This window comes from Magnolia sinica, chromosome 1 (genome assembly GCF_029962835.1).
Source record: "Magnolia sinica isolate HGM2019 chromosome 1, MsV1, whole genome shotgun sequence".
Lineage (NCBI taxonomy): Eukaryota > Viridiplantae > Streptophyta > Magnoliopsida > Magnoliales > Magnoliaceae > Magnolia > Magnolia sinica.
In genome coordinates, this window is record NC_080573.1 from 114,258,850 (window position 1) to 114,271,181 (window position 12,332).

At 38.4% G+C, this 12,332-nt stretch overlaps 1 protein-coding gene across 1 annotated transcript in view; it reads right to left on the reverse strand.

Annotated features, from left to right (window-relative positions):
• The window catches only part of LOC131254789 (uncharacterized protein At4g26485-like), an 82,125-nt gene extending 70,756 nt beyond the window's left edge, over positions 1-11,369 (reverse strand). The window contains exon 1 of the mRNA XM_058255510.1: positions 11,363-11,369. The gene's annotated coding sequence lies outside the window, so the exon portion shown is untranslated. The remainder of the gene's footprint in view (positions 1-11,362) is intronic.
• Positions 11,370-12,332: the final 963 nt, after the last annotated feature.

Below are 12,332 nucleotides of genomic sequence, written 5' to 3' on the forward strand. Positions count from 1 at the left end.
GTTTGTATGAAAGACACCATGATAGCCCCATGAACAAACCTATGCTCGGCATCCGATCCCATCATTTCCGATGGTGTGGCCCATTTGAGTTGCTGATCTCATTGAATTTTTGTCCAATGGATTAGAATCGAGAAAAGAAATTGATGGATATAATGGATTTTACCGTGTAAACGAGGTGACTGGCCCAAGTAAGAGATAGTATACAGTTTAAGGCCGTTGGTTGTATCATGATATTCAGGGAAAGGCAGTTGTACGTTAATTTACGAATAGGGCCATGGTCTGTTAATCTTGACCATTCATCTATTGCATCCAACAGTGAATCGTCCATGTCTTGAAATATACCCTAGAAGATCCATTGGTCAATTTTGGGACCGTTTCATTTGAATGTTGATGGTGTTGTATTTCTATTATTAACCATCCAACCGCATGCCATCAGTGGAAATGTTGGTCAGAAGGTTACAGCCTAGTAAATGCATGGTGAGATATAACGGAACCATGTTCTATATGACTGAATTGTGGGCCACTTCTGGCACTAAAACGGATGCCAGTAGTCCAGTTTAGATGTACATGACAAAACTCCAATACTCATTTATTTGACTATTGGACAGTTGATAAAAAAAAAAAAAAAAACTTCAATAGCCCTATTTCAACAAACAAGTATCCATGAATATGAGATTAAGATTATTCAACCAGTATAACTTTGGGTTGGTAAGTGGCAAGTGGATTAGGTGAGATCCTGACTTCACCCAATCAAGACCCTTTGGTCCTTGCTACGGGCCACCATGCATTTTTCCATATCATTTCAGGGCATGATCCCAAAAATGAAGAAGATCCAATTATCATATAGCCCATACTCTAGGAAGCGCACCTTAATGTTCTCGTAGTGTTTATTTGCCCTCCAATATGTTGATAAAGGTCACACAAGCCTAGATGAAGGGAAAAAATAAGTATAAGCTTGATCTGGAACTTTTGTAGCCCATTAATTGTCAATCACCAATGTTTCCTATGGTATGGTGCACCTGATAATTTGATTTGCTTCATTTTTTAATAACGCCTTAAAATAATTTGGAAAAACAAATGGATAAGGAAGATAAGGTGGATACAGAATACACATGAGGCCCAGTCTCACCTTTTTTTTTTCTTTTTAAATTTTTTTTTAGTCTTATCTTTTTTTAACACACGCACACACATCCCACACACTCACACCAAAGTGGAATTTCACCACCTATGGGTACTCGAACCCTTGACTGGGCGTTAAAACTCCTAAGGCCCTGTTTAGATGGTCAAGAGGGATGGGATTAGATGAGATTAGGATGGTTATTGCCCACCATCCCATCCTGTCTGCTGTTTGGGATGACAGGATGTATTTCATCTACCACACCCTCGTAAGCATCGCCCGGATTCCACCAATCCCGAGATGTAAGTTTTCAGCGCTATAGGGGGCTCACTGAGATATCAATGAGATATCTACTTCCTCCATCACTTTCACCAGCCTACGTTCAGTTATGAACGTGTTATAAGGCAGATATAAAATAGTAAGTGTGGCACACCATGAGAAGCAGTGGAGATGCAAACACATTCATTTGTGACGGTCCAAACACACCACTGTATATCCCATGGGCTATCCCAAACCCATGGGATCAACAGACAAACACTGACACCACCATCATTACCTTAAAAACCATTCCATCCCTCCTAATCCCATGGGATCGGTCCGGCCAAACACGCCCCAAGAGTTACGGGTACCGGGCATGAGGCAGCGGTCTCACCTAATCCCTGGTTTTCATGAGTTATGGGTGCCGCACATCAAGGGCCATACTTTACTCCGGCAGTAGGTGGATTGGGTGGTGGTTATGCCTGCCTTCCCAGTAAAGTAAGATAAGATTGATGGGGCGGTCTCCTTAGTAAAGTAAGATATGATTGATGGGGCCACATGCTATTAGAAATAAGACGCAGTTAAATAGGCAAACCTTGAAAAAGGTTTGGATGGGCCCAGCCCATCTCTGACAATGTAAGGCCCAGCAATCAATCCCATGAGATCATTTCACTACCAAAGTGGGCGGTGAGCTCCCCTAAAGTCAACTAATATGCGTCAGTCTCATTGACAGGACCGTACTGACAAGCCCGTAACAAACTTTAATACTCTGTGGAGGGTGATGCATGATGCTCAGCCACTAAGTTGATGCGGCAGTATGCCGTCAGAAGTGGTCCTGATTACCTACCAGGTGAAAAAAGAGTAAAAAGGCCTGGATGGGCCCAGCCCATCTCTGACAACACAGAAGCCAACAATCAGTCTCTCACTATCATTTCACTACCAGAGTGGTGAGCCTGTGGTCCCACCTTGGTACTCTGGGGAAGGGAGATGTATGATGCTCAGTCACTAAGTTGATTGTCCTTTAAAAAGACCAAAATTAAATCGTTTGTACCCCAGCTTAGATGTACTGGGAAAGAAAAATGAGGGCTATTTAGTTGTCTAACAGTGAGATTGTTGCGCATTTACTGGACAGTTAAAAATGAAAAATACACCATAGCCCTATTTCAACAAGAGATTGTCCATGAATCAAAGGTTAGTATCGTTCAACCAATCTAATTTTCCATTTGGCCGGTTTAACTCAAGCTAATGCATGCCAAGTAGAGAATATATAGAGCTTGTGTATCAAGAGCCATACCCGGGCAGGGTTCCACATGCTTTCGCTGCGTAGAAAAACAGAAGGGATAATTTATTGCAGAACAGCCCTTCGTATGGCATTGTATCCATACAATAGAGTTGTATTTGGCAGTTCGCGTTCAATCCAAGCAGTGAGTCAACTAGGTGTCTAAAAATTAGACTGATCTAAAACTTGGGTGGGCCACATGTGATGTAGAGTGGATCACGGATAATTTCATGGCTAAGATGGACCGAAAAAGGTCTGATCGGAGATAGACCGTCAGAACTTAAAATGAACATATCTCGCAAACCGAAATAAACTAGCAGACTAACATATATGATTTTGGGTAGAACAAGCCACTTTAGCCACCCAACCCCACCATGTAGACATGTTGCTCACGCTGAATATATGAAATACCATCAGATTGATGGTTAAATTCTTATTTTAATTTTATTTTTATTATTTATAGTAAATTTTAGTTTGAGTAGAACACTTCTTCCATTTGGACTTAGGATTTGCATTTAACATGAAAAGTTCTTAGAATAACGAGGAGAATAGCATGGTTGAGCCAAATAGGGCACTTACTATTTTTGGCCAAAAACCATAAGGTCGGGAGGAAATCATAACCATGTATAAATAGTAAGTTTATAATCTATAGTAAGTCACAAATTTTAGAAATTTTAGTTATAATACAAGTCTTAAGCTTCTTTTTAAGGTTTATGATATTATTTAAGAGGTTGAAGCTCATATTTCATCATCAATTACTTTATTATTAATTTCTAGAATTTTTGTTTTAGATTCAAGATATCTCTGTGAGCAGTTCAGGATACGGTGCTCAACCTCAACACGTCCTTCACTGAATCAATATCTAAGAAAAATATAAGAGCGGTCCTATTTCAGCTAACAAGTCTCCACGGATCAAAGGTAAAGACTAATCAACCAATCTGATTCCTGGACTGTGACTCAGCAACAGTAGGACCCACGTTTTAGTCGATTTGATACGATTGAACGTACGCCACGTGTACAATTTCCGAGTGGTCGTCTATGAAGCATCCACCTCTACCTCCCGTGTTAGAAAACCAAGAAGGGCTCATTTCTTGCAGCTCCCCACTTGTAGTTGTACGGAACTGGTGAATATGAGACGAGTAGTTTTTAGCCCACAGTGATGTTGAATGCAATCCAAACCGTTCATCAAGTGACCCCAACATGAAGAATGGACCACCCAAAACAAGGCTGATCCAAAACTTACGTAGGCCACACAATAAGAAAAAAATGTAAAAACGTGCCCAAAAGTTCAACCATTCTCGTATTGAAGTTGTACAGCAATCCAGACCGTCGGAAGTAATGACCCAATTGTGCATGGAGCACAACCAAATTTTATACTGAGAAGATTATAGTGGTCATATGATTATAGTGGTCATACTGAGAAGATTATAGGGGTCCTTACTCTCACCCGGGTGGCAGACTCCCAGGAGTTTTAACACCGGATCAAGGGTTCGAGTACCCATGAGGGTGAAATCCCACGGCGTGCATGTGTAAGCGTGTGTGTGTGCGTGTGTTTAAAAAAAAAAAAAAGAAGAAAAAATACAAAAGGTACTGCTAACTTTTTATAATCATTGATTTGATTGCCATGAATTGGGTGGTCAGGATTTCTTGATCTGTGTGAGTTTAGAGAAAGGTTCCACCAAATGTGGCCCACAGTTCGGATGGTGGAGAATATTTTCGAAAATGGTGGTGAACCACGGTGGGATTACCACCATCATCAAAATCACTCATGCAAAGTGCTTGATTCCTAAACTCAACGTGTAATTCACAAATGCTAGTATGGGTAGCATTTGGAAAATTTTGCCATTATAATTAGTTTTTGTCGTCGCTATGCATTGAAAATTTAAAGAATTTAGAGCACGTGAAAAATCGTTTTATCATGTTTAAGGGTATTTTAAGAATTAAAAAATATGATCGATGCTTCATTGACAAATGTCAAAATCAATCAGTTATTTACATTTAATTGGGAAAAGGCCTCTGACCTCTCAAATGCCTAATTTTTTTTGCAGAGGAAATCTTTGATACTCTGACAAAGTCTGATAGATGATAGACAGGTAGTTAGAATTTACGGAGAAATTGTATGCATGGGTAACAGCTTGGTGCCATGACGTCCCAAAACCTACTTTATTTGGTAATATGATCATTAGATTGTTGGACATTTATTCGACTATTAAAAATGAAAAATATATATAAAATCCAATGATTTTATTAAAAAAACAAGTGCCCCATGAACCAAAGGTTGATGTATGCGTTAATACAACGGTAAAAATTCAAATAATGAAACTCATTCTCCCAATTTTAAAATAATCCTGTATAGCTGTGATGGATCTAAAATGACATTGGTCAGACAATCTATGCTGTTCGATTAATGGCTTGGATATGTTGTTAAGAAAACATGACCCATTGATTCAATGATAAGGGTCCTTCGAGCAGTGCCTTTTTTCAACTATGGTCCATTTTGTGATGAGATGGATGGGATAGATTGTTAATATCATTGGGGGACCCTTCCAATTAAAAAATGGAGAGGTGTTATGAAAAGGTATTGTTAAAAACTCATTGTTAGTCGTAGTAACTATAAGTATTACACAGGTTTTTGTAAACATATATTTTTTTTTTCATTTACTTTAAATTATTTATCTTTTGGGCTGGCCTTCAATGAAAGGATAGTTGTATATGAAACCAATACCGGTGGGTGGGTAGAGAATACTTAGAAGTGCGAGACAACTCTCCCTAAAGAACTCGTCAGTAATGACTATTGTCAAAAAGCCTTACTTTAATCTTTTTGAAGAGCTTGATTTGTGACAAACATATATTTGTTTAGTGATATGAGTCAATGCATGCCTACATCAAGGTCCTCACATGCTTGCAGCGTGTCTAAAGCTTTTAGGTGACAAGCGAGACAACCAATTACCAATCTAGATTATCCGTTTGCTCCATACCGCAACTGGCAGGCCATGATGCAAAAATCGCACAAATGAATGATTCTGACCTTCTGATCAATAATATATGAAAATGGACAGTCAAGATCAAGCGGAGAAACAAAATACACTCAATAGTCATCTTGAAATGTCTACTTGGAAGTCTTCACAATTGATTACTTATGATTCCAAAGAAGCACCTTTTGTTAGATGATACTCCCCATCCGGTTGCAACTCATGGAAAAGAAACATTCAAAGGGTTAGGATCGTCCGGTTGACTTTTCCCTTCTTTTTTTTAATTTTTTTTTTTTCCCTCATGACATTCCCTTAGTGGTATGAAAATAATGAATGAAAGCAAAAGGTATGTCACACAAGTCAATAAAAACACTTTTCCTTATTAAAAAAGGCCACTTATAGTCGGTTTAATTGACCAACACACCACAAATTATTTTTTAACTATAGCACTGAATGATGCAAGGATTTACTCATCATAGGGATTTCTATCACCTTTTCCCATATCCTCTCTCTCTCCCATATAGGAAAACCAACTCCAAAGGATTTATATAACCCCTCCCAAAGGAAGGCTAAATAGTTCCTAAGCAAACAACCCACGCTACGTTGTATAGAGTCCACCCACTAGTAGTTACACAAGTGGGCTACATAATGGCCTACAACAAACACCATGTTAGAATAAATGGGTGTATCATGTTTGGCAAACCTAAGACTACCTTTATTTTTCTTATTTTTGTACTTTTATAAGTAAAGGATGGGGGAGAGAAAAATCCGTAATCTCCCCGTTTCAACATGAACGTACCATAAGCCCCACCACACCCTAAATAAGTTGAGCCTTAAAACATGTGCGGATGGTCTAGGCCATTTCTAACATAGTTGATACCTTCTCACTTTCTCTATGCATGCATCTTCAAAAAATCTCGCTAAAGCATTAATGTTTATTTATTGAGTTCGATCTTCCCTCATATTTTCTAGGGATTTTGTTGGTAATTTTTGGAAGAAAGAGTTCACCTTTCGAGTTCTTAAAAGCCCTATTGAGTTCATTCCTAAGACCAAATACCCAAACTAAAGATACAAAGAAATAAGAGTTTCAGTCCGTAATTCCTTAGAAAGACGATGGATTTTCTTTACATTATCTTGATGTTTGACTGTCATTTGTGTTAGGCGATTTGTATCCTATACGATTGTGATGAATGATGAATTAGCTAAGAAAGGTAGTTCTTGGATTCTTTTATTTAATATTTTTTCATTTGTTTACATTGTTTGGCTCATGATCATTTCATGAGCGGAGAAAAATAATTTACAATCTTGAAATTTTCATTCCTAGTATTTTTATTTTTATTTTTTCAAAATAGCAAATGAAGCTCTTCTGTATTGTATTGAAAAGAAATATCTCTTTAGTATCTACGAAGCATGATTTTAGAAAAAATTGTTGGAGTAGAAATAAAAAAGAAGAAGCTTGAATTAAATTTTTACAACAAGATCTCTTTCATGACCTTTCAACAAAAAACTCTCTTTACAACTAACTTGCAAATCCATTATTGATATCATTCTTTTTCTTATAGGGAAATTTGCAAGTTCATTATCTCTATAAAGTTCTCATATCTTGATTTAGTTTCAAGGCCAGCCACTATAAGATGGATGCAAGTGAGTCTTCTTTCTCTATATATAGTTGTTTCTTTCGCTACACATTTGTTTTCTTCCTATTACGCTTTCTTCATCCTCCTCCACTTATAGTTAGGCATAAAAGATAAATACTTGTTTATAATTATCAACATGCATTCAATTTATGCCAATGCTTTGTTAGTTCAATTGCTATAGCATTATTGGCCACATCTATTGAAAATGATTTAATAAAGTCGCCTTTATTTATTTATTTATTTTTTGAACATGTAAGCTGTCCCCGAACCTGAGACCTCAAGGTTGAAACAAACCTTGTCAACCATTGAGAAAGGGCTTGAACTCAAATCAAAGTTACCTTTCATAATAGATGTGTAAAGAGAACCAGGCACCATGGCCTACATTGGATGACCCACATCCAAAAAATACACTGATCAAGCAATCCTAGTCACCACTTTTCTCCACTTTCTTTTGGTTTTTACCATCCATTGAAGACCATAGGATTGAATGGCTAGGATCATTTGATCAGTATGGTTTTGGAACATGCATGTTTTAGTTTCTGAAAGGAGCAAAGAATTGAGCATATGAGTGATTAACTTCAAGCTTTTCTAATTACTTATGTAAATGTTTATGTTGTAGTGCCATGAATCACTTTCTCATATATTCATTCTCTGACCTTCTCTGGCTAATATATAAAAATAAGTACTAAGAGCTAAAAATAAAAATAAGAAACTAATTTGCAAGAGATGTGCTTGAAAATAAGCTAAAAGTTTTTTTTTTTTAAATTTATTGATTACTTGTTGCAAATGTTAAAACTGTGTTATGGAAGGATAGGGGGTTTTAAGAAAAAAGAAAATGCATTTAGGTAATTTAAACCTAATATGTATATATGTGTGTGCGCCTGTGCATGCATCTCTCTCTAAAAGTGTTGCTTTTTCTTGGGTATGACAAGGAAATCGAAGAATCGGAATGAAGCCATCTCTTGATAAGTAACTCATAATAATGCAATGTGCCAAATTGGGTGTAAGAATTTTATTAGGTGGGCTTATATGATTAATTACCTAGATTGATCTAACTTATTGACCATTAGATATTTGGATTAAGCGTACTGGTTTACCTTATTTAAGTTGTGATCAATTCAGATGTATAAGGTGTAGTGCACAAATTAAAGCATTTAAGTGAGATATAAACACTTTTAAAGGCATATAGGGCCCTTTTGGATTGTAAGTTGCTTAAGATAAGTTACTTATGCCACTAATAACTTATCTTCATTTCTACTTATTAATAACATAAGTATGTTGGGTAAACAACTTACTCATCAGCTTCTCCTTTCTTTGGTCTCTTCTATCCCTCTCTTCATCAGCTTATGAAAAATAGAAAAGCTTAAAAAAATTAACATTAGTGATTAAGTATCTTTTAAGTGAAAAAAGTTACTTATAACTAATCTTAAATCAAACCTATTTATTGTTGTAAGTAAAAAAAAAAGTAACTTATTTAGTGGTATCGAAAAGAGCTCCTAATTTATCATATGGAGACTAGGAGAAATGGTTGTTATAAATTATACTAATCTATCCAACACTTCGATATACAAGTCCTAATCCCTTTTCCTCTACGAGATGGAGAACCTCTTGTTCTATTTTTGATTTCTATAAAGGTATGAGGCACAGAAGATCAATGCTACTATGGCTTATTATTTAAGCATTGGCCTTAATTAAGTTCATTAATTTGTATAATTGATGCATAAAAAAATTTATTAGTCCCTGATATCACACTCACATTAGATCCATCGATAAATGGAGAAATAGAATGATAGCCCATCTATTAAAAATACCACACCTGCCAGATAGCTATCTATCCAAATTCTGAACAGTGGCCAAGAAAGCGAAGGTAGAAAATGAAAATTGTTAATAATCATATACTCTTTAAAATATTTTTGAAACATAAACCATTTATGCTAGAATCCAACAGAAGGTTTAAGCTGGAGCTCTTCCCAATGCACAATGCCTAGATGGTTCCCACCGCTTAGAAAATATATCACTCCTTCCCAACACGCATTGCACGTGCCAACTATAAAATGGTACTCATTCTGCACTCTCTCTTTCACACACGTATACTCGTGTCCATTTTTCTGGCCCACCACCTTAATTGACGGCTAGGATTGTCTGATGAATGTGAGTTTGAGCTATTAACTTTCCCAACAATCTCCATTTAACGAAGGGATTAGATCTCATCCATCCACACCACGCATACAATCTTAGGTAAGAAAATATAGTCCAGTCTCCTTGAGGACACGTGGCTTTGCTTTTCCAAATTTCTTATAAATCAGTAATATGTGGATTTCTCTCTGGCGCATCTGATTTGGACGAATCCAAAACGTACGGAAAACTAGAGTCGGCTACACCTGTATGTTGAGTCAAAACATCGGCTGTCCACTTATGCTACGAGCATAGCCCACTTGATGAGTGGAAAGGTACGAACTCTATCTCAGGAGGTCATCTTTATGGTGGGCCCTACCGTTTTCAACGGTATTGATGTCCTACACCACTGGCGTGTTTTGGTACTTTTGACTGCACGTGATCAGTTCTTAATTTTCAAAGGTTCTATGCCATATTCCCCAAAACCCAGGAATCCAATTTCCATGCACGAAAAAACCAATATGTAGGACAGGAACTGCAGGATTTTGAGTTTGTACAGGTGGACACGTGCCTCAGTGATCCACACCGTTGGTCGGGACACAGGTGGTCGAAATAAGTTGTCTAACGGGTCTGATACGATTAATGATAGAAAGACTAGCCATCGATCTTGGGAGTTTTTTTTTTTTGGAGTTGATGCAGGCCACAAACGGAAAGGTTAGGATTGCCCTGTCCAGAAGATTTTTGGGCCATCGTCCAGGCACGATAGGATCCATAGATTACTGAACTGTGGGACCCACTTGACTCTTTGTAAATAAGTAGATTGTGCTATATCATCTATAGACAGGCACTGGTCCACTTGAAGTGGCCCAATGTATATGATCTTTTGGCTCACTCAAGACGTGGTCCACTACGGATTGGGTTCATCACCGTCTATTCAGGGCCCACACTACCTACCAAATGATAGTCAGAGGCGAGAACGGATTGGCTACTGCCCCTGCCATCAGCCCGGTGGCTGATGGTCGGTGCTCTGTGGGTCCCACCATGATGCATGTGTTTCATCCATTCTGTTCATCCGTGTTTACAGATAATTTTAGATACTTATCCCCAAAATGAGAGGGATATAAATCTCAGTGGACCACACCACAGGAAAACAATATTGATTGGATATCCACCATTAAAATCCTTCTAAGGCCCACTGTACTTTTTATTTGACATCCAGTCTGTTGATTAGGTCATACAGACCCAGATGAAGGGAAAGAACAAATATCAGCTTGATACATAACTTTTATGTCCCCAAAAAGTTTTTAATGGTCAATATTCATTCAACACTCTTTCCTGTAATGTGGTCCACTTGAGATTAGGTATCTCATTTTTTTACCTTATATCATAAAATGATCTAGAAAAATATGTGGTCCACTTGAGATTTGGATATACCTCATTTTTGACCTTATATCATAAAATGATCTAGAAAAATAGATGGACAGCATGGATGAAACACATACATAATGGTGGAGCCCACAAAGGACCGACCATAAGCCATTGGCTGGCGGCAGGGGAGCAGCCACTCCGTTTGCAAGTTTGAGCGTTGTGTAGGCATACTGTGCTTTCAAGGCAAAATACTAAAGCGGAGTAGCTCACCATATTAAATGTTGCATATAGGCCTGCTAATCTAGGCCGTTGGATTGTGTGACCCAAAAATTGCATTGATCGGACGGCGGACAGTTAAAAGGAAAGTGGTCAATTATCCAAAACTACGGGTACGATAAGATGTCTAGGATCATTTGATCAGTACGTCCTATCGAGAATGGGATTCGTTTTGATGGTCTGAATTATTTTGTACGTGTGCAAAGTGTCGCACGTATGAGCTATTCCAAGCCAGTCATTTGTGCTAGGAGAAGCTATATCTATCCTTTCACGTGGCATGCATGGGTCAAAATCTATCCGTCCAAACTGTGGGCTTGGATTGTAGCCTTGAAATAATCACATTCAACACTTTGATTTAACCGTTGATTTTGACTTCTGCATGTTTTCTTTTTTAACCATTCATCAGGTTACCAATCACGTGGTTAGAATCTCACAACATGATCGGTCCAGATCAGTCTGCATCTTATGCCACCATGTGAATGGCCCAAAAACAAGGCAGTCAATCCGTTAAGTTGGCACGTGGACAGTTGGCACTTTCTAAACTTCCTCATGTATAGAAGTAGAGGATCATGGCATGCGTGCCAACCTGGAACAGATGTTTAGATCAAGACCATTAATCAGCCTGCCACAACAGGTGGGCCACACGTCAAAGATCTCCATTCAAATCATGTTTCTTGCACACCTTATGAATGGAACAACCTGATTTTTGTACGTGGTAGCCTTAAAAAGACGGTCATTTCCTGATGAATGGCTTGGATCAGGTACACGTGTGCGTTGATGCATGCGTACTGCGATCGCCCCTTGAATCTCCCATGCAGCGCGGATGAGACCGGCCTAGTTTTAGCTCACGCTCACCTACACGCCAGCAGCCGCAACACACGCGCCGCCGCAGGAGGCGGATTGCCTGTGCCCCCGGACAGAGGAAGTTCCTGTGGGCGAAAGCTACGTGGAGTTCACAGAGATTCCCGTGACAAATCCACTCCGTCGATCAGTTTCTTAAAATCACAGTAAGACGTATCTCTAAAAATAAGATAGACTCAAGACTAAGGTAGGCCACACCATGAAAGTCTACGCAGTCAAAACCCGCCGGAGCCGACCATAATGTTTATATGCAATCCAAACCGTTCCTAGGCTTGTTACCACTTAGACTTATACTGTAGGTAAAAATATCATCCCCATACGATACTTCTGTTGATCCCACAAAGTTCCAATGTCAGAATTCAATCCGTCCTTTTTCTTGCGGTGTGGCCCACCTGAGTTTTTAATCTAATTGATTTTTGGATTCCTGTGCTAATGTGATAATGAGAAAC